This window comes from Melospiza melodia, chromosome 3, assembly GCF_035770615.1.
Source record: "Melospiza melodia melodia isolate bMelMel2 chromosome 3, bMelMel2.pri, whole genome shotgun sequence".
Taxonomy (NCBI): domain Eukaryota; kingdom Metazoa; phylum Chordata; class Aves; order Passeriformes; family Passerellidae; genus Melospiza; species Melospiza melodia.
Window position 1 is genome coordinate 130397076 of NC_086196.1, and position 23855 is coordinate 130420930.

Below are 23855 nucleotides of genomic sequence, written 5' to 3' on the forward strand. Positions count from 1 at the left end.
GAGCTCGCAGCCAGGTGCCCTCAGGACAGAAGAGAGCAAGCTGAAATAATGCTTAGCTGTTTTCAGCAGTTACTTTCTGTCCTCTTTAGTGCTTCATGAGATGACTGCTTGAACACAACTGCAGAAGGCCACCAGAAGCCCAGGCTCAGGGTCATCTTGATTAACCAGGAAGATATCAATCAGGCACTGGCACATGGCACATGCAGGGACCATATTTATTGCAGGCAAAGCTTTAGTAATTCTGAAGAGGGACATAAGAAACCTGTGCGATGTCAGGACTAGATCTTAGTGTCATTCTTACTTGCTGCATCAAGGGCAGAAATTTTACATTGATGCAACAGTAGAGCAACATGATTCTGTCTGAGGAAATGGCAAAAAAAGATCACCAATTAAACATTTTCCAAATTTCCCCAAATGTTAATTAAAACAAGGAGATGAAGGTCTTATCTTGAAAACTATACACAACCAAGATATAAACTGAAAAGTATGGAAAAACCACAACCCTGTATGATATAGCATTGTTAAACTCCACAGAAGGAAAGGGCTTGTCCGTTTGAGTATTGTCTAAGGACTAGGCAGCAATGGGGTCAGGGAAGATGTATTTTATTTGGTAGTACTGATAAATGAAACCAAATGCAGCTTCTTACCACACTCACTGGGATGAGTCATTCTGAAACACAATATCTTAACAACTTCAAGTCAAACCTTAAGCAATCCAACAATGCTATAAAACAATGGCCTGTTTATATCCCCATTCAGTCATTCTGTTCTGACTTACTCATGGGTAGCATGGTACACGAAATTTGGATGGAGTCCTATGAAAACATTGTATTTTTACTAAAATAGTAAAATAATAGGAAATAGAAGAATGCATACATTAATAAGGTCATCCCTGGGAATACTGTGATTCTCTCAAGTGGTTCTATGCTAGCACCTATTAGCTGTGAGGACTAAAATACTGTTATTGGAGTCAAGTGCTTGTGTTTGAATATACTGAAGGGAGAATATAATTGTGCACTAAAGTCATGCACAATAACCAGCATGTTACATAATCCCCCTCTTCTCCACTTTTATTCTTTAAAAAAATAATTAAAAAATATAATAGGACAATGTGGAAATGGTTTTCCCGTAATAAATTTGGTATAACATGATTCTCTCAAATGAAAACAAGATGATTTCACAAAAAGTAGAGAGGCCATTTGTTGCTCATAGATTTTTGCAAATTAATCTCTTCCGCATCCTCTACAGTTTTGACTTTTTCCATTGTCTGAACACTACTGATCACATCAGATGGATTATTCCTTCAAGAATAAAGCTGACATTTTGCCAAAATTTTGTTCATATTCTTATCAAGGTGACAAGATTTGGTTTGTGTTTATTCATACAGTCTACTCATCAAGTTCCAATCCATTAGTGATACTGGTTCTTCAAGGAATAACAACTTTTCCTGAGATTATATACCTTCCTTTCTGGAAGGATTGTATACCTTCTAACTTCTTATAGTTTGTAAAAAATTGTTAGGCAAACAAAAACACAACAGCAAAATAATCTGTCTCATTGGATAAAGGATTTACATCTTCATAATGTAACCACCATATAGCTCTTAAAAGTACAAACCAATACATTTTTGTCAGTCTTTTACTAGGCAATTTTAAAACAATGTAGAGAATGATAAATCTACAGTTTTCAAGGATTTTGTTGATTTTACCTGATATTTTCCTATAGTGCAACCACTGTTTATTAATAAAGCAGACTAATGATATGGTTTAGGAAATAGTAGTAGCGTTTGGTGTCAAAATCTCGATAACAAAAGGAGCAATGTTGGGTTTCCTCTAAGCACTGTTAAATTAGGTACAAGTTACAGCGAAGCAGCACATATTCTTCCTGGTTTGGTCAATTATTAAAGACTTAATTTAAAATGTGGAACCTGTAGATGGCAGAAATTATTTGCAAAAGTTATTTTCATTACCAGACAGCAAGGGATTGCAGCTGCTGATGTTGTATCTGACCTTCTCTCTGGACATTCCTGGATGCTTACTTGTACTTATAGTGAAGAATCAGTGGCTTATCTTTTGCTTTTAGTCTAAGATAATGCATTTGTAACAGGTAAAGACAATAGATTTAGGCAGAGATTGTACAATATAATGGAATTATTTTAGTTTAGAGGAAAATTGTAAACAAATATACCCTTGCTGAAAAAGAGGACATAATATGCTGCATTTCATTTTAGTTAAAGAAAGAAGAGATCTCTGAAATCTCCCTCTGTGCTTACTCTACCACCTTCTTAGTCTATTTAATCTATTTCTTTTTATGGCACAGCAAAGAGCATATTTTTTATCCAAAGGAAAAATTAATTTCTGCCAATTCTGGGTTATATGCATTTACTGTAGTCCATTATCAAATTCACACCCCACAACACTGCAAACAATCAATCACCAAATATCACCAACTCTTCAACTAGTAGAATCTTAGATACATGTGATGGATATCTTCTCATCAAGGCACTCGTCTCAATAATAGTAATAATACATGACATGACAGGGAAAACAGTGGGAAGGAAAAGACAGATGCTGATGAGGAGCTTTTGCCACACACTCTGTCATGTTATAATTCTAACTATTTGGTACAAAACAGACAACAGGGATGATTGCTATTGTTTTACTGATTAGCCATTCTCTCCCTTTTTTTCCCAGAGGGCATCCTGCCCAGCTCTACTTAGTAAATATTGACACCTGTAAACCAAGCTGGCTGATGCCTTTGGCTCTTCAGCTCTCTTCCCATCTGTTGCCTGGGAATTTTAAGTGAAGTATTTTGGGACACTTGCTCTCTTTGCATTGAAAACTGTAAAAAAAAAAAAAAAAAAAAAATCACTACCCAAAAGCTAATCCTGGAGCCACATGGCTCTAGAGCAGCCTGTAGGAACTGAAGGGAAAACAGAGCATATGTAAAATGCATATCCCACTGGCCTCTTCTGACTACTCTTCTTTAGTTAACAGCATGCCAGGGTAATCTGCTTAGTTACCAAGTGGAGCTTTCTTCCCTTTTCCCCATGAGATCACCCTGACCACGATCAAAGTCCAAACACATTCTCGGCTAACTCTATTGTTCCCAAGAGTGGGATTAATGACTAATTATGTCAGGTCACTCATCCAGATGGCCTCTCAGATGTTCCTTTGTCATTGCCTGACCTTCCATATGCCCCTTTGACCTTGAGGTTTATTTCCATGGCAACATGAAGCCTCAGTTTCCTTGCTGAGATTGCCAAGAAGTGGCCAAAAGGGGGAATATGGGATAATCTACCCACACTTTGTATTCTGCTTCCATCTCATGCCTTGTTAAATCCAATGAATAGATAAAAAATGCTATCTGATCCCAGCTGAGTGATGACCATGGTCATGATTCTATGTTACATGCTATGTTTTTTAAATTAGCAGACAGCTTTGTACATGGAAACGTGCATTTAATTTGAAGAACATCAATCGCCATAATGTGATCTTTTTATCTCATTAATGTTAAGCAAGGGTAATAGAATGGAATTACAAAATATCACTGTGAAAGGAATACAATTCAGAGAATTATAGATATCCCCCATTAAAGCCCTAGAGATGTTTAGATAAGTCTACTTGTTCAGTTTCATAAATTAAAGATTCTTTTACCTTTCCTGAGATTTAAATTTAGCCTTGGGTGTTGATCTTATTCTAAAGAAGGATTTTAATGTGGTTAATGCAGTGAAGAAATTTTCTAAAACAACCAAATAAGTAAGTAAAAATACAAAAGGCTGGTGACTGATGAACTCATATAAAAAGGCTGAATGGTAGTTCTATGACTAGAACTGTACTTTCTTCTAGCACTTAAAAATTAATATTCAACAAGATATGAATTTACTACTCTGTGATGTCAAATGGAGCAAAACTGGTTAACCCTCTTACTAGTTGTCCATAAAAGGAAATTATATTCTGCTCCTTTATTTTAATCTACTTAAATATTATTCATTAATTGGTTAAAAACAATGTTGCATGTGGAAGGGTGAATATCAGGTTTACTACTCACTGTTCTAAAGCAGCATCTCAGCGGAACACTGTCTTTACTTATGCCACATCCCTAATTGTTGTCACTGATTATGTTTTGGTTTTGCTGTTTTTTTCCTAAAGTACCACTTATGTGAAATAAATGGGACATGGAATATAGCAGTCAATCTGCAGGGTCATATGAACCCCATTTCTTCCTATTTTTAAGGAGTATCAATGCATACTGTTTCATAAATTGCTTTGCAAATGCACTCCAAAGATATTGATTGATCTTAGTACAAATTATTTTAAGACTCAGAAACATCTACAAAGCTAAACATAATACAGTGCCCTCAAACTGCTTATTTGCTGTTCATTTTTAGTCTTCATTACTGAAAGTATGTAATGGAAAGTTATCTCTATGTATGCATGTCTGCATGAAATTCTATAAAAACTAGACTGAAATAATAGTATGGCTTTTAAAGAAGAATGCAGACAGGTTCAGAAACAAAGGTGGCACTTTAATGCTTCCAGCTCTGGCCTCTATATATATGTGTGTTATCAGCCAGCCTTCATCCAGGTTATAATTTCAGTTTTATAGTGGTATAACTCCATTGTAGGGTCATGATGTTTAACTGAAAAAGATCATTTACATAAAACTGTGGACATTATTCTTCTCACATGCCCTCATATTCTGTAAGGAGAAGCATGGAACAGTATTCTATCACTAAATTTTTCATTGTTCCATTTAAGAAATCTCATATTTTCTCCCCTGCACATGACCAGCCCCTGATGAAGGGAAATAAAGGACCTCTGAGCTACAACACTCTTGCATAATTTCCCCTGAATTGCAGGGCTGGACAAAACCAAGGACCTGAACAGAGGCTGATACATCATCACAGCTTCAAAGACTTTACCATAATATTTCTGTAGAGAGGATAAAGTTAACATTTTATTCAATACTTGTAGTTTGGTCTTTACAAATTTTAAATTCTCCACTTTCCAATCTTTGCACTCTAACTGCTTTTACCTGGGATTATAAATGTTTCTAAGGAGAAATATGGAAATATTTCCATGGAGGAAATTCCATTATATGCTACAATTCTCCAAGTATCAGCAGCATTTCCTGTTCAAGGAAAAAACAACCTTACTGAAGCACAGATGTATAGTTCATTCAGTACGCAAGAAGCCCATTCTCAAAATTCATAATACTGTGAATAATCTTGTGCCCTGGGGTAATGTACAACAAATACAGATTAGAAATGAAAAATTACTTCATTGTTGTATTCACAAATACACAGACCCTCTACAATCACTACAGCTTGTTCACTGACATGCTTATGCATAAATAAGGGAGGTAGCACAATGGCAGTACATTGTACAATACAAAGAACGAGTTAAAGTTTTCAGAAAATAAAATAACATTTTAAAATACTACAAACAGTACCAAATTGATGCACATATTTGCATACATTTAAAGGCATTGTAAAAACAAACAAATAAATACTGACATACATTGTAAAAAGAGTAACATGGAACAATGGGAATATTTTGGAGGTACTTCATAGTCCTGACTACATGTCTCAGAAGCCAAGTTTGAATTGAGAAAGAAGAAAACCCCTATATTTTCCAAAATGGCCTCTAATCATGGGTATGAAAGCTCTTTTGACATCGAAATGAGTTTGAATGTGTGCACATTCTATTGATTTTTCAGGAAGTGACAGGGTGCTGAAAGACCCATAAAAATGATTAGTGTGTAAAACTTTTGTTCATACAAATGCAGGCTCCATCAAGGACCACTGGAAAGTTTGCAGGATGACTAACAGGCTCAGAACAAATTACTTAATCAATTCATCTACTGGCAATAATGAGAATAGTTTGATGATTTACCGTAAGCATTAAGCCAATATATAATGGCATCCAATCTTTTAAAACGAAGAAGTTAACATGAACAAAACGTCTGAAATATAGCAACTAGTTGTTTAGTATTCAGAATATCAAATTCTTTAGAAGTAACTCTCACGCAGAATTGCCTTAGCAAAGAAATTCAGGAATGATACATAGAGAAATCCATATAGTAGATGGGAGAAACAATTCCATCTTTATAACATAATTAGTTACTTACAAAGTAATGGTAGTGGCCAATCATTAATACTTTAAAAGTGTCTGTTTCATCAAAGTTTAATGGTGAGTGTTTTATCACGCTCCAAGAAGTAATTACGTAGAATTCAGTATGTCTTTTTCAGGTCTGGCAGGATTATCATGTGTTTTAGGATAGATGTAGGTGTTGTTCATTGCTTTTCCATTTAGTGGAGGTAAGTCTGAACAAATTGCACAGATCTTCAATGTCTGTTTTCCTGCATAAGAAATAGAGCTGATAATGATAATTACTGATGTTATATAGATATGCAGTGAGATTACATTAAGTAGTTATTATAAAGTGCAGTAAAAAATAAAGTTTTATTGCAATTATAGAGTTGTAATTTTCCTATGACATTGTAATCTTCCCATGAAGTAAGGACAGTTTGGGGTATGCAAGGACTGTAGGACTTTGCTTTCCATTATTACCTAACTACATCTTTTACAATCTAACTAGGTTTTGTAGGATACTCTGTGCCATGTAGAAAGAAAGAAAGGAAGGAAGAAATAGAGGTGTGAATGAAAGGCATATGCAGTTGCACATCTAGGTTCATCAAGAAAACCTTGATGTAATGCTGACCAAAATGCAGGGTACTCATAACACCAGCAAAATAATTTCTGAATGTTAAGCAGGAAAACACTTTCTACAAATTTGCAAAGCTATCAAACTTTTGCCTTAACAAAATACAATGCCAACAGAAAAAAACAGAGGGAAGTTGTTTTATCTCAAAAATCTGTATGTGATTTTGAACATTAACTGTGCATCAGAATGACCAAGGCATGCTTATTCCAGACTGCCAATGCATTAAGGCATATTTTCCAGGTATTTGATCAAAGGGATACAGGAGTTTAAGTGAGCTGTTTTGAAGTGTATAGAGTTGGTAAATCTCTGCAACGTTTTTTCTTAAGTTAACAACATTGGAAAGCTGTTTGGTATGTTGATATATGCACAAGGATATTCTGTACACTTTGATGTTTACTAATTCCATTAAATTTCTCTTTAATGAAGTACTAATAAGAGTAAGAAATACCACTGACTCTCAGAAATACCCATGCTACAGTACTTGTATTTTTGCAGATGTACACCCCTTAAACTATGTATATAGAATCATAGAATCATTTAGATCAGAAAAGACTTAACATCAGTAAGTCTGTTAATCCAGAACTGCCATGTCCACAGTAAACCATGTCTCTAAGTGCCCCACATACACATCTTTTGAAAATTTCCAGGAATGGTGCTTCCTGCACTTCCCTGGGCAGTCTGTTCCAATGCCTGCACACACTTTCAGTGAAGAAATGCTTTCTGATGTTTAATCTAAAGCTCCCCTGGTACAACTCAAGGCCATTTCCTCTCATCCTATTGCTTGCTACTTGGAAGAAGTGACCAACCACCACTGCACTACAACCTCTTTTAGTGTATTTGAGGAGTGGCAGGTTCCCTGGACTCTCCTTTTCTGGGCTAAACCCTAAACTGCTCCTCATACAACTTGTGTTCCCTCATAAGGCCCTTCACTAGCGCTGTTGCCCTTCTCTGGGCAAACTCCAGTGCCTCAACTAAAGTGGGGGGCCTAAAACTGAAGGGAGGATTTAAGGTGCAGCCTTATGCAGCCAAGGATGGAGTGACAATCACTTCCTTGATCCTGTTGGACATGATATTTCTTTTAAAAGTAGGATGCCTTTGGCATTCTTGGCCACCTGGGCACACTGGTGGCTCATGCTCAGCTGGCTGTCAACCAACACACCAGGCACTTTTATTCCAAAACCAGAATACCAACAGCTATGTTGCCCCAGCCCTGTAGTGCTGCATGAAGATGTTGGTACCCAAGGACAGGACCTGGCATTTTGACTATTTGAGCCTCAAACCATTGACACTGGCCGCCCATTGACCCAGCCTGTCCAGATCCCTCTGCAATGCCTTTCTTCCCTCCAGCTGATCAAGACTCCCACCCAACTTGGTCTCATCTCTACATTGACTGAGGGAGCACTTGACCTACTCATCACAATCATTCATAAAGATATTAAATAGAAGCAGCCCCAGTACCAAGCCCACTTATGACCAGCTGCCAACTGGATGTAACTCCATTTCTCTGGGATCATCCATCCAGCCAGTTTTTCACCCAGCGAGCAGTGCACTCATCCAAACAGCCAGTTTCTCTGTAAGATTGCTGTAGGAAACAATGTTGAAGGTTTTGCTAAAGTCCAGGTAGGCAATACCCAAAGCATTCCCTCATCCACTAATCAGGTCACCTTGCAATGGAAGGAGAGCTGGTCAGTCAAGCAGAACCTACCTTTCATAATAAACCCAAGCTGGCTGGGCACAGGTACTTTCACTGAACTGTTTTGTGATGAGCAAGGGAGAAAAGAAAGACACACAGGATACTTGTTTCTCTAATTTTTAGTATGTGTATAGTCAGTTTTCCAAGAATTTTTGAAGTCACACACATAATCTTACAGACAATAAAGAATAAAACTCATTCTTATGCTAACAGCTATTTATTCTTCCCCTTTTCCTACCCACAACACGTGCAAAATGTTTTTCTAGAAATATTTTTAACATTGTTTACCTATAACTAATTATATGGACAATATAACAACAACACAATATTATCTTCAGCACTTTACAACTCAGGGTTCAGATCCAAAATGATGCCGTAGTGTAGAGGAAAATATTTGAAATCAATTCACTTGGAGACACTAAAAAACATTAGGAGGACCTATGCTTTAATCTGGGACTGAGAACAACAATATTCCAGATCCTACAGTGATGAAAACATGTTTTTATTCAGAATGAAAGAAAACAGAATGTATCTTGACAACAATAGCACCCTGAGTACTCATGTGGGATGTGGGAGACTTCATTCCTGTGAGCTGGATCACTGGCAAGCTAGAAATTCCTGAGCAAAGCCTCCAACCAGAGCTACAGGAAAGGCAATACAATAAAAGATTGTCTTAGTAACTCAAAGGACTTACAAGATGGTCAATCACATAAGAAAGGTATTTGGGTTTGTTGCCAAAACCCATTTGGATTTGTTGCTAAAAAAAACAAACAAACAAAGCACATGGAGAAATCAAATCCCAGTTGCCCATATAAATCTCTTAGCCAGAAGCTCGGTTAGAAGTTAACCTTCTCTTTTTAAAGGAATTTCCTCTGTTCTGGGGGTTCTTTGTGGGGAAGGAGCCAAGAAACAGAAGTGCCTCTCCTCCTGAGGTAGATGGTTAGGGAAAATTGGATACTGGTGTTGAAGATGTTCCTCTAAACCTGCTTGTTTGAACTATGCTGTTTGGTAACCAAGGGTCTCAAAGCATCAGAATTACCTTACTGCCAGATCATCAAAGCAGCAGAATTACCATAATGCCAGATCATCAATCTGCCTTGTCTGCAGAGAAACCTGTGTTGCTCTCATGTGGGAAGAAAAGGGTGTTGGAAAAGTGGACTCTCTCCTGTGCCCTTTACAGGAAGCAAATCTATCAACTGCACAAGTAAGGTACAAACATCTAAATGTACTGCACATTCTCGTTCAGTCTCAGCATTACTGATTCTCAGTGCCAACAGTTGACTTTTCTAAATATAAATCAACCCTTAATGTGAATGAAACACTGAAATGGTCTCATCAAACACCAGGATAAAATGGTCATAAAGCTAGGTTTAAGGATAGGCCTGATTAAAGCATAGGTACTTTATGCCTAGCATACAGACTAAATTCCTGACTTCATATGGTTATATCTCAATCTCAGTTTTCATTTCAAAAGAAATTTCATCTTTTCACTCCCTACAGTTTTTAAGGGAGAGTCGAAATTTGAGCCATCTATAACCAACTCAGCAATGGGTTTTGAAGCAATCCTAGAAAGAAATTCTATGAGAGGCAAGCTATGTTCTGCAGCTTAGTAGGATTTTACTCTCAAGACTGCTTTCTTCTCTATCCCAGAAAGTAATACCCTTGCAGTGAGGAATGACATGGTATTAGGTGGAGAAAAGAAGGCTCTGAACATTCTCATCTAAGGTGTTGAGGTGAACATCAATCTTTTCTTTCCCATCAGAAGAGGATGGAACTACTTCTACAATTTCCCAGGGCACAATGGCTGTTTCTGCTTTTAGAAGGAAGAATATATGCCAGTCTTGAGACACACATTTATTATCACTCTAGATACACACCAAAGCCATGATGCTAGAGTGGAGTTATGGGTTTGAAAAGTACATGCTTGTAACAACTCTTTTATCTATCCAATTGTCTGAAGCATAATACTTTGTGCTTCAAAGGCTGTCACTGTGTCATTAAATGTATAAACCAGTCAGAAGGTTTCAATGCAATTTCTCTTTTATCTTAGTGGCATTGCTGAAATGGCCTGGCAGTATACTGCTAATCTTCCCAGCCTCCCACATATTATTCTCAGCTTGGCCTATAGTTAAGAAATTGTCAAGCTATTTATTTTCTCTCTGCCTCTCTTTGTCCCATTACAGTTACTCCCTCTTCTCTCTCCCAGCCCAGACTCACCAACCACCAGCCACTGCCAGGCATGAAATAGGGAGCAATACTTTTTCACTGAAGATTTCACCAGATGACCCTCACTAGAGAAGTCAGGGTTCTTCCAGGAAGAAGCATCTCCAGCAGTTTTTCCTAGCACTATTAACTTACAGCTTCACAGGAGGAGCTAATAGCTTTATGGAACTTTGCTAAGATGTAGAATTTTCTGTAACGGCTCATTTTAAGCATTTGATAAACCTGTGGATGAGTTATGGAAGCTTAAGAATTAAATGGGATTTGACTGTTTAGTAAAGAACATTTTTTCTCTACTGAAGACATAATGATTAACTCTACATTATGGCTTTGTTTTATATTGCAGTTTGTGACATAATTGTTTGGGTTTACAGTTGGCAATGATTTATATGTTGTTGTTGAAAATGCTTTTGATCCGCTCTTGATAAAACTTGTCTCAGGAGCTAAAATCTTCATTTCCACTGTTATTATTGGAAGAGAATCTGTTTGTGAAAACTGGGAGAGAGAATTTTCTAGAGGGGAAAAAAGGTTAATATTTCTTTTAAGATGCTAGAATATGTTTCCAGCTGCATAAAGCAAACAAATATCAGAATTCTTTGTAATAACCTGTGGAAAACCCAGAATACAAGAAGTAAATTATTTTATCAAGTGTAGCAATTAGAATGACTGTGAGAAAATACATGTGCACACACACAAACACAAGTAATTCAAATACCCCCCAAGCAAAAAGAGAAATACATGTATGTGTGTGTGTGTGTGTATATATATATATATATATATATATAACCCCAAGTGTGGGTGAGAGGATAGAGAGGGATTAGCTAAACTACCAGCTAGATGTAAGTATTTTCCTTTCCTAATACTGCAGGTGATAGGAATGTGTCTATCTTTTTTGAACTAAGAATTAATAAAAAATTAATGTTAAAATGACAGCTTGTTCACTCTCTCAACAGTGTTGGAAATCGTGGCCATACTTTAACTTCTTTGCTACCCTCAGCTTCAAACTGAGGTACAAAATTATAAAATGAGGTTTTGGATGTACTTGGTTAGGGATGTGGGTGACAAAATATTCCTTTGAATAATTTGTTCATGGAGAAAAAATATAAAAGACAACTCAAAGACCCATTAACTGAGCTGCTCTGTCACAGACAATTTTACTGAACTCTCTTGGGCCTATATATTTTTGAGGTAAATAAGTTAGAAGTGTAGCTGAAAATAGAAGATATCTAATTTTTAATTCCTCCACCCAAGCTTTAAAGTAATGACTGCATATACTTTTTCAAGCCCTAACACGTGTCTTTGAAGAAGAAAGGGATTACTTTGAAGTTGTTTGCAAGGTCGTTGGTTGCTGTGAAAACATTACCTTTCAGATGCTAACTTTGGAATTTTAAAGTGAGAGAGAAAACAAAGAATTGAAATGGATTTTTGGATCCCAGAGACCTGTTTCATCACCTGGCATCTGTGGGGATCTCCGTCTGTAAAACAACAACAACAACAACAACAACAACAACACAGAGTGAAGCAAAGTAGACTGACACCCTCATTTTATCTGCATGCACACAAAGAGAACCAGCCCAGGCTGGTGCTGCAGTCCTGGCCCTTCCACGAGCCCAGAAGTCAGAAACAAGTGACAAGCACCCATCAAACGCCTGCGCTGCTCCGTGGGTGATCAAGTTTCCCCCTGCACAGTGCATGTGCATTGATTGACAGCGTTTCCTCTCCCCACAGGCCGGGCCCCGGGGGTGCAGCTTGTTTTGTCAGCTGTGGCTGGCTGCTGTCGGCCCGGGCAGGGCCCTGCGCCCCGCGGGGACCCGGGGCCTGGGCCAGGGACACGGCCGGGGCGTCCCTCAGGCCCTGAACCCTGTCACAGCACCGACACCCCACAATAACCTCAGAGGGCACGAAAGGCACAGGAGAGAGGGAGGGCAACGGCAAAGCCGTGGGTATCTCAATTTGCAGCTAAAATGCCTGTCCAGACAAAGTGAAGCCCAGAACTCCATCCCTGCCTATTTCTTTGAATACTCGTTCAATGCTTGTGCTTACCTGGCTTACACCTCCTGTGTATCAGGGATAATGCCTATAAAGAACAGATATTAACCCCATTGGCATTTTGCACTATAAAACAGAAAGAGGAGAACAAAGTAAAAACTCAATACAAATATTTGTGGGGGGGTTATAATTGTTTTTTCTAGTTTTCCATTTAACTCAGAAAATAAGACTGGTCTCCTTTTTTTAAGACCCACAGTGATCTTACCTTTAAATCTGCTTATCTACTCTTTACAGAAATCTAAAAGGTACAGCTGGTTTGCTAAAAACCTAGGTAATGGAACTTCAAGAAACAGATGCTTTTTTTCCAGTCTCATGGAAGATAAATGAAATCAACATAGATTCTTCAAAAAGTGTAAGAGCTCTGTTTTTGCAATACCTTCTGTATTATTTCTAAATTCAATGCACAGTTTTCAGATATATGTATTTGCACAGTGCTATCTGCAGCTTAGATGCCTTGAAGCAATTCCTTCAGCAGCAGGGCACAACTTGGTAAAGCTCTCCTGCCCCCAAGGAGCCACATCCTTCCCCACTCTCCTCTCCAGTTATTTCCCAGCTCTCATGAAAATGTTGCCACTCTAAATTGCCCATGACATGCTGTCACTCATTCGCCTGCTTCCATCTCAGAGGTAGGGATAAAACTGGTCTGAAAATTTTGGAAGAATGCAAAAATACCTGTGCCTCTTTTAAGCACGATTGGATGCTAGCTAATGGAGGGAAAGATTTGCTTTCTGAAATAATGCAGCATCACTCAAACTACTTTTAAGCCTTTTACTGTATAAATAACCTTTTGCACTTCAAGGGTCATTAGATCACGATAGTTTGTAATGCAATTATAGTCAGCACTCTGCTCTTATGGGCTGCCTGGTAATTTGCTTGTTAATATATTAGCACAAAGCATTGATCAAGTAGCTAATCCAATCACACGCTTTTTATTGATCTCTTATTGACCATCCTGCCAGTGATCACTTTTTGCTCAGGCCTGGTCAATAGCAAATGCCAAATAGGCTCTCCCACACCTAATGAGCTTACGAAATAAACCAAACATTTTCCTTTGCCCTCAAGGCTAGGATCAATTGAGAGCTTTTAGAGCAGAATTCAGATGATTTTTTCATCAGCTTTCCCCCTTTCTTTCTGCGAGCATTCAGGTTTGCATTAAGACCTCTATCTGAGACTTTCATTCTAATTTGAGGACATCTGAAAAGCAGCTGCCATGTCTGAAATACTCGAACAGCTGTAAACAATAAATCACACGGGTGAGGAATTCTGGGCTGCACGTTGGCATGCGGTCTGTCAAGCCAAAAAAATAGAGACATACAAAAGATCAAGAGGTTAGGGGTACCTGAAGTCTACAAAAAAATGTACTTTCCCCATATTTCATCCCAGAGAGTTGTACTTTGGTGGAAGGCCTACCCAGCATTCTTTAACAGGAGCATCATGCCTCCATACATCAGGGAGGGAGGAGGCTTGGGGGTGCTGCAATGAATTAGATGTGAGCCTTTTCATGCTGCTGCTATTGCATTAGGCCATTCCAGTATCAGCTAATGGAATTTCACACTACAAACACAGATTCTTGCTGATGAAAAGCACTCTCAAATTATGCACGAAGAAACAGTATTTCAGTTACATGCATAATTGCCAAATACTAGTTCTTTAACTTATAACAGTTCCCAATTTCTTACCATGCAGTACGCAAATGTGACTGTAATGGATTTACAGTTACTCAGGAAAGAAAAGAGTGAGACAGAATGGAGGAGAGAGATTTTTTTGGAAGAGGTAACTTTAACTTATCGCAAGAATTCTGTAACTTTTATCAGATGTCTTTTCAGCTAAAACAGCTTATTAAGGCTCTGCAGAAAGTTCTTTGGAAAGAACATTTTCCATTTACTCAGAGGCCTTATAGCAAAACAATAGTGCTGTAATAGTAGATTCTATTAGATCATAAAAAAAGAATGCAAGATCCTTAGATCTTAAATATCCTTGCTTCAAATATTACTATTAGCACTATTTTATATAGCTAGGTTGCATTTTCACTTTAATCACTTTTATTCCATGATCTTGTTTTCATTATTTGGCTTAATATTTTCCTCATTACTGTACCAGATTTAAATTACAGAGAGGCACAATCTGAATATAAACCAGGTACAGATTTAAAATATTTAAAAGCATTTGTAGCATGTAAGCATGCAATTTAAAGCCATTACAAAAATCTGATTACTTGCCTGGGGGAAAAAACAGGTCAGTTAGAAACATTGGTGATGATATCTTTTAGAATTTTTCCCTGAAATTACTCATAATTATGCATTCCAAAAATATTTGTTCGGCAGATCTCTTTGATGTCAAATGAAAAGGAGTGCATCTCGTGACTCTGTATTTTGTGAGTTTCCACTATTTTTTCCTGTGCAATCCTCTTAATAACCAGTTGTACAAACCTCCACTGATGAGGCTGGACCTTAGGTGAGAGGATTTTCCTTTACGTGTTGAGACCTCACTCATGCTGTTAGTATGTCCTATGTGGTCAGTCTCCACTGACAAATACTTTACCTCTGTGGTTTGCTTCTATTTCTCACCCTCTTCTTGTGTCACTGTCTAAACTTACTCTCAAGCTTTCTTTTGGAGTGACCCAGGTAATTCCCCCAGGATCAAGCTGTACATGGTTCCTGAGATGATTCAACCCTGACATCATTCCTAAAAGGACTGAGAATATAGGCAGCATCCACCTTCAGCCTCCTCAGACATGTACCTGCATGAGTTTACCTCCTCAGAGCTCCTCAGACATGTACCTGCAACTTTATGCTGCAAAAACCCCCACTGGTCTTTTATAAAGTATTTTTGTAGAAAGAAACATGTCTCCAGAATAACCATGGGAAGACTACAGCAGACCTAGGGGACAGAGTAGGCTATGTGCTTAGTATGTTATCCATTCTGCTCAAGAAAAGAGTAGCTGAGCACAATCAGGAGTGATTTTGCATCTCCTGGTTTGGAGCCATATCCTTGACTGCACAGGCAGTGCTATCCAAATGATTTGCACCTTTCTTATGCAGCCTTAAACCATGTAAGCCAATTGATTTAGAGCAGTGTAAATGCTTTTTGAACTCAGCCCAAATGAATAAGAACTATTTGGATTAATTGAGTCAAGTTAGTAGCCTGCAAAATTCAGGGTTTAAGTCTTTATGACAAAGTTCCTGAAAATGCCGCATTTGTGAATGAACAGTAATCTAGTGTTGCAACTCTTCTTTCAGCTAAATCTCTTCAGGATCAGCTGTCTGCGTCAGGGATTGTGTTTATATAAATACTGTCATTTTGCAAGCAGCTAAAGGTAGCTGTCAAAGTTAGACAGGTATGACACAAAATGTGAGCACACATCTTATTAACATACTCAAATGAATCCAGAGGAGGGCTCCAAAGCTGGTGACAGAGGCAGGAGATGTGTGTGAAAAGCAGTCCTTGTCTGGTTTGGTTGAGGGGCCACCATTTTGCATACTACAGCTTCCTAAGGAGAGGAAGTGGAGAGGGCAGTGCTGAGCTCTTCTCCCTGGAATTCAGTGATAGGATGTCTAGGAACAGTTTAAAGTTTTGCCAGGGAAGGTTTAGATTGGACATTAGGAAGCATTTCTTTACCATGAGGGTGGTAAAACCCTGGAACAGGCTCCCTAGAGAGGTGATCAGTGTTCCAAGCCTGTCATTGTTTAAGAAGCATTTGGATAATGATCTTTGAAAACACACTTTGACTTGTTCAATCCTCAGACAGTTGGACTGGATGATTGCTGTAGGTCCCTTCCAATTGAAACAGTCCTATTCTATTCTATTCTATTCTATTCTATTCTATTCTATTCTATTCTATTCTATTCTATTCTATTCTATTCTATTCTATTCTAAATTTAATTGAAAAAATGGCCTCTGATGTACAGCTGGACTACCAAGCTTGGTTTGCTATTTAAACGTTATTTCAATATTTTTTTGGAAATGCAAACTTTCACCTTTTTTTTTTTTTTAATCTTTAGACACATCTCCAAGAAAAAAATCAGTGCCCAAATACTGTATGATATCACGTCCTTGCATTTTTATACTCTCAGGTCTGTAAACATTTAGATTTTCAGAGCTACATATTTATGCTTTAGATAACTCTGCTGGTGTAATCAGGCCTTTTGGCCTGCAAAAAGAGATTGCATTTCCCTTGAACTTATATTATTTATTGCTTAAAATGCAGAACATTGTCTACATGGTAGGGGCTGTCATGGTTTAGAAGGATGCTCTGCAAGGTAGCACTCCCATTAAAACCATGTCACTGCTCACTTCCTCCTGCTTCCAGCTGGAGGCACAAAAGGCAAAGATCCTGTCTGAGATAAGAACAATTTAGTAGAAACAGCAATAAGATAAGAAATCAACAAGTAACAGCAACAGTATTAATAACAAAAGGTATAAGACAAAGAAAATATTTTTTGCAGAGAAAACCTGAAACAGCAAACAATACCCTTCCCCCAGCCACATTTTCTCGACCTCCTCCAAGGAGGAGGAACCTCTTCTCCTCACTGGAAGAGAGGGGTGCCCTGGAAGAGAGGGGTGCCCTTTTTCTTGCTGCCAGGAATGGAGGGAGCTGGTATAGAATAACACTGGAGCTTTAGCCATGGCCCCTCTGTAAAAAGGGAACCCTGTCCTGGATGAAACCAGGATAGAGGAAAATGGGAGGAATTTCATAGTCTGGAGAGAGAGAGAGTTTCTAAGTCCTAATTCCATGTCTTTATCAAAATCTATAAAGAAAAACTTCCTCTTTTTTTTTTCCCCCCCCCCAGAACTTTCCTCATTGGTCACTAGAATTTCTTTATCATCAGATAACCAATTTCCTACGCTTTTTATAATGCACATTTTCCTGCTTTACAGCTCTCTGAAACAATGATTAAAAAATGGGAAGTGACCATTAATATTTTCCATTTTGAGCTGAAGCTCTTGCAGGCATCTGGCCAAAATACTGTGAATTAATCATAAGTGTATTTATGGCAGCAGCAGCACTCTATCTTTTTCTCTTTACTCAAACTATCATGTTCTAAAGAGGTATTGGAACTAGTCATATGAAATCATTACTAAGACACTGGGAAAGAGAAGTTTCATTGTTCTTTCTTTCTTTTTCAAATTATGTTTTGTAACTCCATATTTGTAATTCCAGCTTTGTTTGGATTGCCTTTTATGCTCTCTTGAGCACTTCTGTGCCTGTTGAGGAAAGAAATTTTTAGATACATACTTTTCATACTGCATCTCTTTTTAAAAAAGCATGTATAACAAATAAAAGTAATTTTCCTGTAACCAGGGAAAGACATATAAATTTGATTTTGTCTTCTTTTGATCTGTAGTGAAAGACTTTTTTATTCTCTAGCAAGGTCTTTACTTTCAGGTGCACCTCACTAGGCTAAATACAATATATAATTAAGCATTTTAAATTAGAGATGAAAAACAAGCATTAGATGTGCCTTCTACCATAACAATTTCCAAGAAAGAGGCTGAATTGACAAAATTAAAAATGCAACATCTAAAGATGGTGCTTTTCATATGTATTCATTCATTCTTTAACATGTTTAATGTCTGTCTTTAAAGTAGTGAAAGCTTTCTGGTGAAAATGAGAGCCATTCTAAGACAGCCGAAATAAGATTTTAGCATAATATATATGCAGTTATATATTTTAACATTATTTGAATTGGCATTGCTCTCAGTTATTCCTTCAGCATTGATGCAGGCTATTCTGAAGTTCTATAGTGGCAGTAAGTAGCTTATTTCTAGGAGCACAAAGGCTTATTGGTTACACATTGCAAGGCAAAGTGTTGAAAGTAGTGAAAAAATGCAGATAATCAGTATATTGGCATTTTCATGGTGGAATGGCACAGGCAAAGAAACTGGAAGGACAAATTTAATTACATAATATAAATATTTTGTTAGAAGCATAAGCATAAGTGGAAATATTTATTTTTCCTCATTCACCTATGAAAACTGACAACAGTGTTAAGCTTGGTCAATACAGAAAGGTGTGCATGTGTAGGAAGATGCTATGAAAATGCCCTTTTTCCACAAATCACTTAGATGGGTATTTTTCTAAAGCAGTGGATAAGAAAGAAATTCTTGGTTTTGATTTGAGTAACCACCAGCATTTGTTATTGAACACTGCATGTGATCATTATCTATTTCTTTATAGTGTTTCAAGCAGAAAAAAAAAATTACAAAGCCATACTCAGCTCGGTTCCCTTGTGAAACAAAGGCATTAGACAATCAGAATTGTACTCCAGGGAAAACTGATGTCTGTAGAATATCAAGGAGTTTCAGAGAAGCAATGATTTCAAACACAAAGCCTTCCCTTCATGTGATCTGACAGTGGCAAAAATTAGAGGCAAATATGTTTTACACGTGCTGCTTTTGAAGTACATAGTCGAAAACATTTTGTGTAAGAAAGAACTGCCTAAAAATATTCTGTGTGCTAACAGCTGAAATTTAAATAGCTACGAATTTAAACAGCTATGAAAATCTCTGTCCTTTGACTAATATTATGAAAAAATCAGTAAAACATGTAAAATTAGTCTCTACTGTGCTTCTTATCCACTATATTTTAAAAGCATCTGTGTCCTTTAAAATATCTTTTGAATTTCTCCTGTAATTATAAATAGCAGCAAATTTACAGAATAGAACACTCTACTAAAACTCTTATTCAAACACACTGAAGCAGATACAAAACTTTAATTAATGGAGGTAGATTGCAAAGAATGAATGGAATACCTTCAGAAAACAGTCTAACTAAATGTCACTAAATAATCCAAAATTTCAACATTAGACACTGCATTTATATTTTAGGACATTGAAAAAGATATGCTTCAGACTTGCTAGTCTGAGCTGGCTGCTACTGTGGTGTCTACTCCAAGGAAATGTGCTCAAGAAAGCCTGAAGGTATTATACAAAGCAATTTCACCACCAGCTTAATAGTTGTGACACACAAGACATCTTAAAGGATCTCTGATATGCCTTCCTTCACCTTTGCTTCTGGAGCTATGCAGAAATACTCTGCTTTCAAAATTTAGACCTTTATTTGCTATATGGAACTAATTTGAGCTTAACTGAAATTTATATTTTGTTTAATTACTCCCCACAGAAACAGTTCTCAGAGCACAAGCCAGGATTAAGATGTCTTCTGACTATTCTGAATATCCTAGACATCACACCACCAACAGCTATAGGTCTTGTCCCTCCTTGTTTGCTCTTCTGCCTCTATGACTGATGCATTCCAGGGTGGCCAGTGTCAACCAGATGAGAAGATCTCCCTTGAACTACTGTCTGGGTTGAATGCCAGTATGTAGAATTTTTTTTTTATATTGTCAGGCTATGAAAGAAATTGTTACTCATTTTCTGCCTTTCTAGGCAGTTACTAAAATCACTAGGTCAGTGTATAAAAACAAAGTCACACTCTAACCCTCTTCTTTTCCTTTTTAGCTGTGTTCCCTTTGCTGTTTGTCTTTTCTAACCAGTGGGGTTTATTCTCTCTCTGCTAGGCTCAGCATTAATAGTGCAGAGTTTAGCATTTCTCAGAGGTAATATACTCATGATTTTCTGCTTTCCAGGTGGATGAAGTTGAGGAGAATCTAGTCACCCAATTGTTCAAGTCAAAGCATTTATGCATACGTATAAGATAAGATACCTAGCAAAGTTTTGAGACTACCAGCAAGATATCTAGAAAGCAGCAGGTGCCTGCACAGGTGTATAATTCTGGGCATAATCTCTCTAAGTCCCTTCAATGGGTTAGGTGCTGCATTTCTGTCATGGTTTTACACTGGCACAATGCCAGTGCCCCTATGAAAATTCCCTCTCCCTGGCATCTGCTGTGAGGTGGTACCCGAAAATAAGCAAAGCAGGCTCTTGCTTAAGGAAAAAAGAAAAAACTTTATTAACTAAACTACAAAAAACTAAAAGGTTACAAAGGGGAAAAAAAAAAAAAACACAAGGAAAATGAAAACTACACAGAAACACTTCCCCCTCCTCCTCCTACCAGATCCCCAGTACATTTACATTTCCCAAAATTATCCACACTCGGTCTGGCACCACCCTTTGGAAAATCAAATCTTCAGCTTATGAAGAGTAGACGGAGTCCTTCCTTGTACCACGGACTTCTTGTCACATTAGCGCCGCCCGGAGTCCTGCTATCTCGTGACATCTCCTTTCCATGCCAAGGTGCTCTCACCACCAGGCATGGGATGAGGCAGAGGCCTGCTTTCAGGGTGGGCCTTTTTAAGGATGCCTCGTCTCGTTCCAAGCAGAGCACAGTCTCATCTCTGGGACCTTTGTCCCCCCCATTTCTTCTATACCCCCTGGGGCCGAGGGGTCTCAACACCAAACTCTCCTGGCTCCGAGCCTCCGCTTCCCCCTGCAATGCAGCCTCTGTATCACCAGGAAACAGTCCATGGATCTACAACAAAAGAGTCCAGCAAAGTTGCCACTCCATCTTCTCCATTTTTCCAACATCTCTCACTCTCTCTCTCTCTGATCCAGACCTTCATCACTCGTCTAGGAAGGGTTAATGTTCTGTGAAGTTTTCATTGTCCAAGAAGGGGTTAAAAACTCCTCCAGGCGGCTGGACTCCTGGCTGCACACCCCCCCCCCCCATCTCCTCAGCCGGGCTGCTTGCTGCCAGCACATGTTTACTAAATTTCAAGGTAACGGCCACAAACACAGGCTGCACTCTCTCTCTCTCTGTCTGTCTCCAAGGGGAGGGGGGAACAGGCTGCCCATCGCTTCCCGGCATTTCTTTACTTCTTCCTTCCACCCTTGGGGGGGCCAGGCCTACCTCTCCCGGGCCGGGCCGCATGGCTTTTCCCCTCCCCCCGCCCAGCCAGCAACTGGGCCGGGGGAGAGACCCAACTCCTTCCCGCCAGAAATCCAAAGAGGACTCTGAAGGACAAGAGCCCTGCTTTTAAGTCCTTGGGTTTGTGGTCTCAAGAGGCGGATCCAATGCCCCACTGGTCAAACCAGGTGCTCATCTTAAAATCCGAACACCCGTTAGTGACCACAGCAAAAACAACATATCCCAGATGTCCCATTTCCGGTCAAACCACGACAATTTTCCATGTCTCAGCTCTGTGGTCATATACAGGGCAATCCCATGGGTTTTCTTCTTTTTATGTGTCCACAATTGCTCTGCCTTGGGAGCATATGCAATATATCAAATAAATCACAGTTCCAGTATAAAAAAAATATACCTTTCTCCCCACGGCATAGCAAGAAAACAATAATTCCTGAAAAAAAAAAAAATGCAGGGGGAATCCCCAGTCAGACTCTTTGGTCATTAGCCTTATTTACAAATGACTAATCAGAAACCCTAGACACTTTGGACCATGTCCATTTTATGCACTGAATAGAAATTCCAGAGTCAAACCTTCAACTGAAACTGCCTTGCATTATCATTCCCTGCCAAGATCCACCAACACATCGCCTGAAGAAAAATCTCTCAGAACATGGAAATACAGAGAGCAAAATGCATATTTTCCAAAGTAAATTCATGAATGATAAAGGCCACAAATCACTGCTATAAAATGCTCACTGAAAGAAGTTCTGTTTAGTGAATTCTCACCACATTCTGCAACACCTGAATATGTGGTCATCCATGGAGCAGAAACTCCAGAATGGCACATTAGAGTAGGCTTGTCTCACAGAGTTCTCTGTAGGAAGATTAATATCTAATATTTTCAAATATATCTTGGGAAGAACACATCTGCATGAAGATTCCAACAACATTTTCTGAATGTGGTTCCAGAAGGCAGAAAAGCAGAACTTTTTCTGCACACTGATGTGTTAGCAGCTCCACAGATAACATCCACCTTTGACACAGTCACAGTGAATCTTTTATTGAAGAAGGAGATATTCTTTATTGGATCCCTGAAATAAGCAATAACAATACTGCATGTTCTTGGTTTCCTGCTGGAGTGGTAATGGGCAGCAACTCAGAGAGTTATTGTTGCCATATGTATCAACAGTCATATTGATTTAATTGGTTGTCATAAAAAATCTGACAAGAGGGAAGCCATTTCATAGCTGGGTATGGGCCAGAATTTACTAGTGAATGGACTACTGAGATCTCTCAAGAGTCTCTTTGTCTTTTCCCAATGTCATTGAACTGCTTGTCTTGTTCATAATCTAGAAATAATACATTTTATGGATGGAAATGTAGGCCATTTGATTTTGGATCCAGTTTATATTACAGAATTGCAGAAAACCTTGTACTGTGAGGAAACAATCTGTATAAAAATAAACTCCCAGAAACAAAAAGTGTTTTCACTGAGGGCAGCAGATGGGCTGCTTCACCATTTGTCTCTGTATCATCCATCCTTAATTCTGTCCTGTATTTAAACTAGTTCAATCTTTGCTTAACATCAAAAGACAACCACAAGCAAGAACATCTATATTACATAACAGAATATTTAGCACTTGCATGAGAACTGTCACACAGGAATCTTAATGCACTCTTGCATATCTGTGGTTTACTGCAGGATAGCATTGCTACCCACATTTTATGGAAAGCGAAGGAAAGCAGAGATGCTTGAGAAATGATGCGACTCGACTTCAGTGTGAAGTAAAACCAGGAGTGGAGCACAGAGCTTCAGTTTCAGGCTATGGGCTTTGCTAAGAAAACAGCTTGTCAATGTTTTTCCTGGCACCCTTGGTCTGAAGTGCTATAAAAACATTCCCCCTGTTTGGAAGAAGAAAACAAAACTACATTTACCTTCCTCCTTGTTTAAACAGCAAGTACTTTTTTTGGTGTATAACTTGTTGTTTGTATCTTTTAGGTTCATCCATGAGGAATTTGTGCCCAGCCTGTAGGAACCTCCTGGTCTGCCTCTGTGCTCAGTGTCTTCTGGCAGCTCTTTTCCCTGTAAGATAAATATATCTACAAAGAAACACAAATATATTTATGTGATGAGAACAACAAAAAATCATGTAAGAATAGAGTTTGAACAAGTTTGAAGCACTCAGCTGTATTAGTCTAATACTCTACATCTTTATGAATGCTTTCTGATGCACCAGAACTGCTGTAGATTCAATGCAATCTTGTTTCAGTGAAAATGCGACTTTCAATATTCAATGGGTAATATTCTATTCAATAGATTCAATTCAACCTATGTAAAGGAGGGACATGCACTTAAAG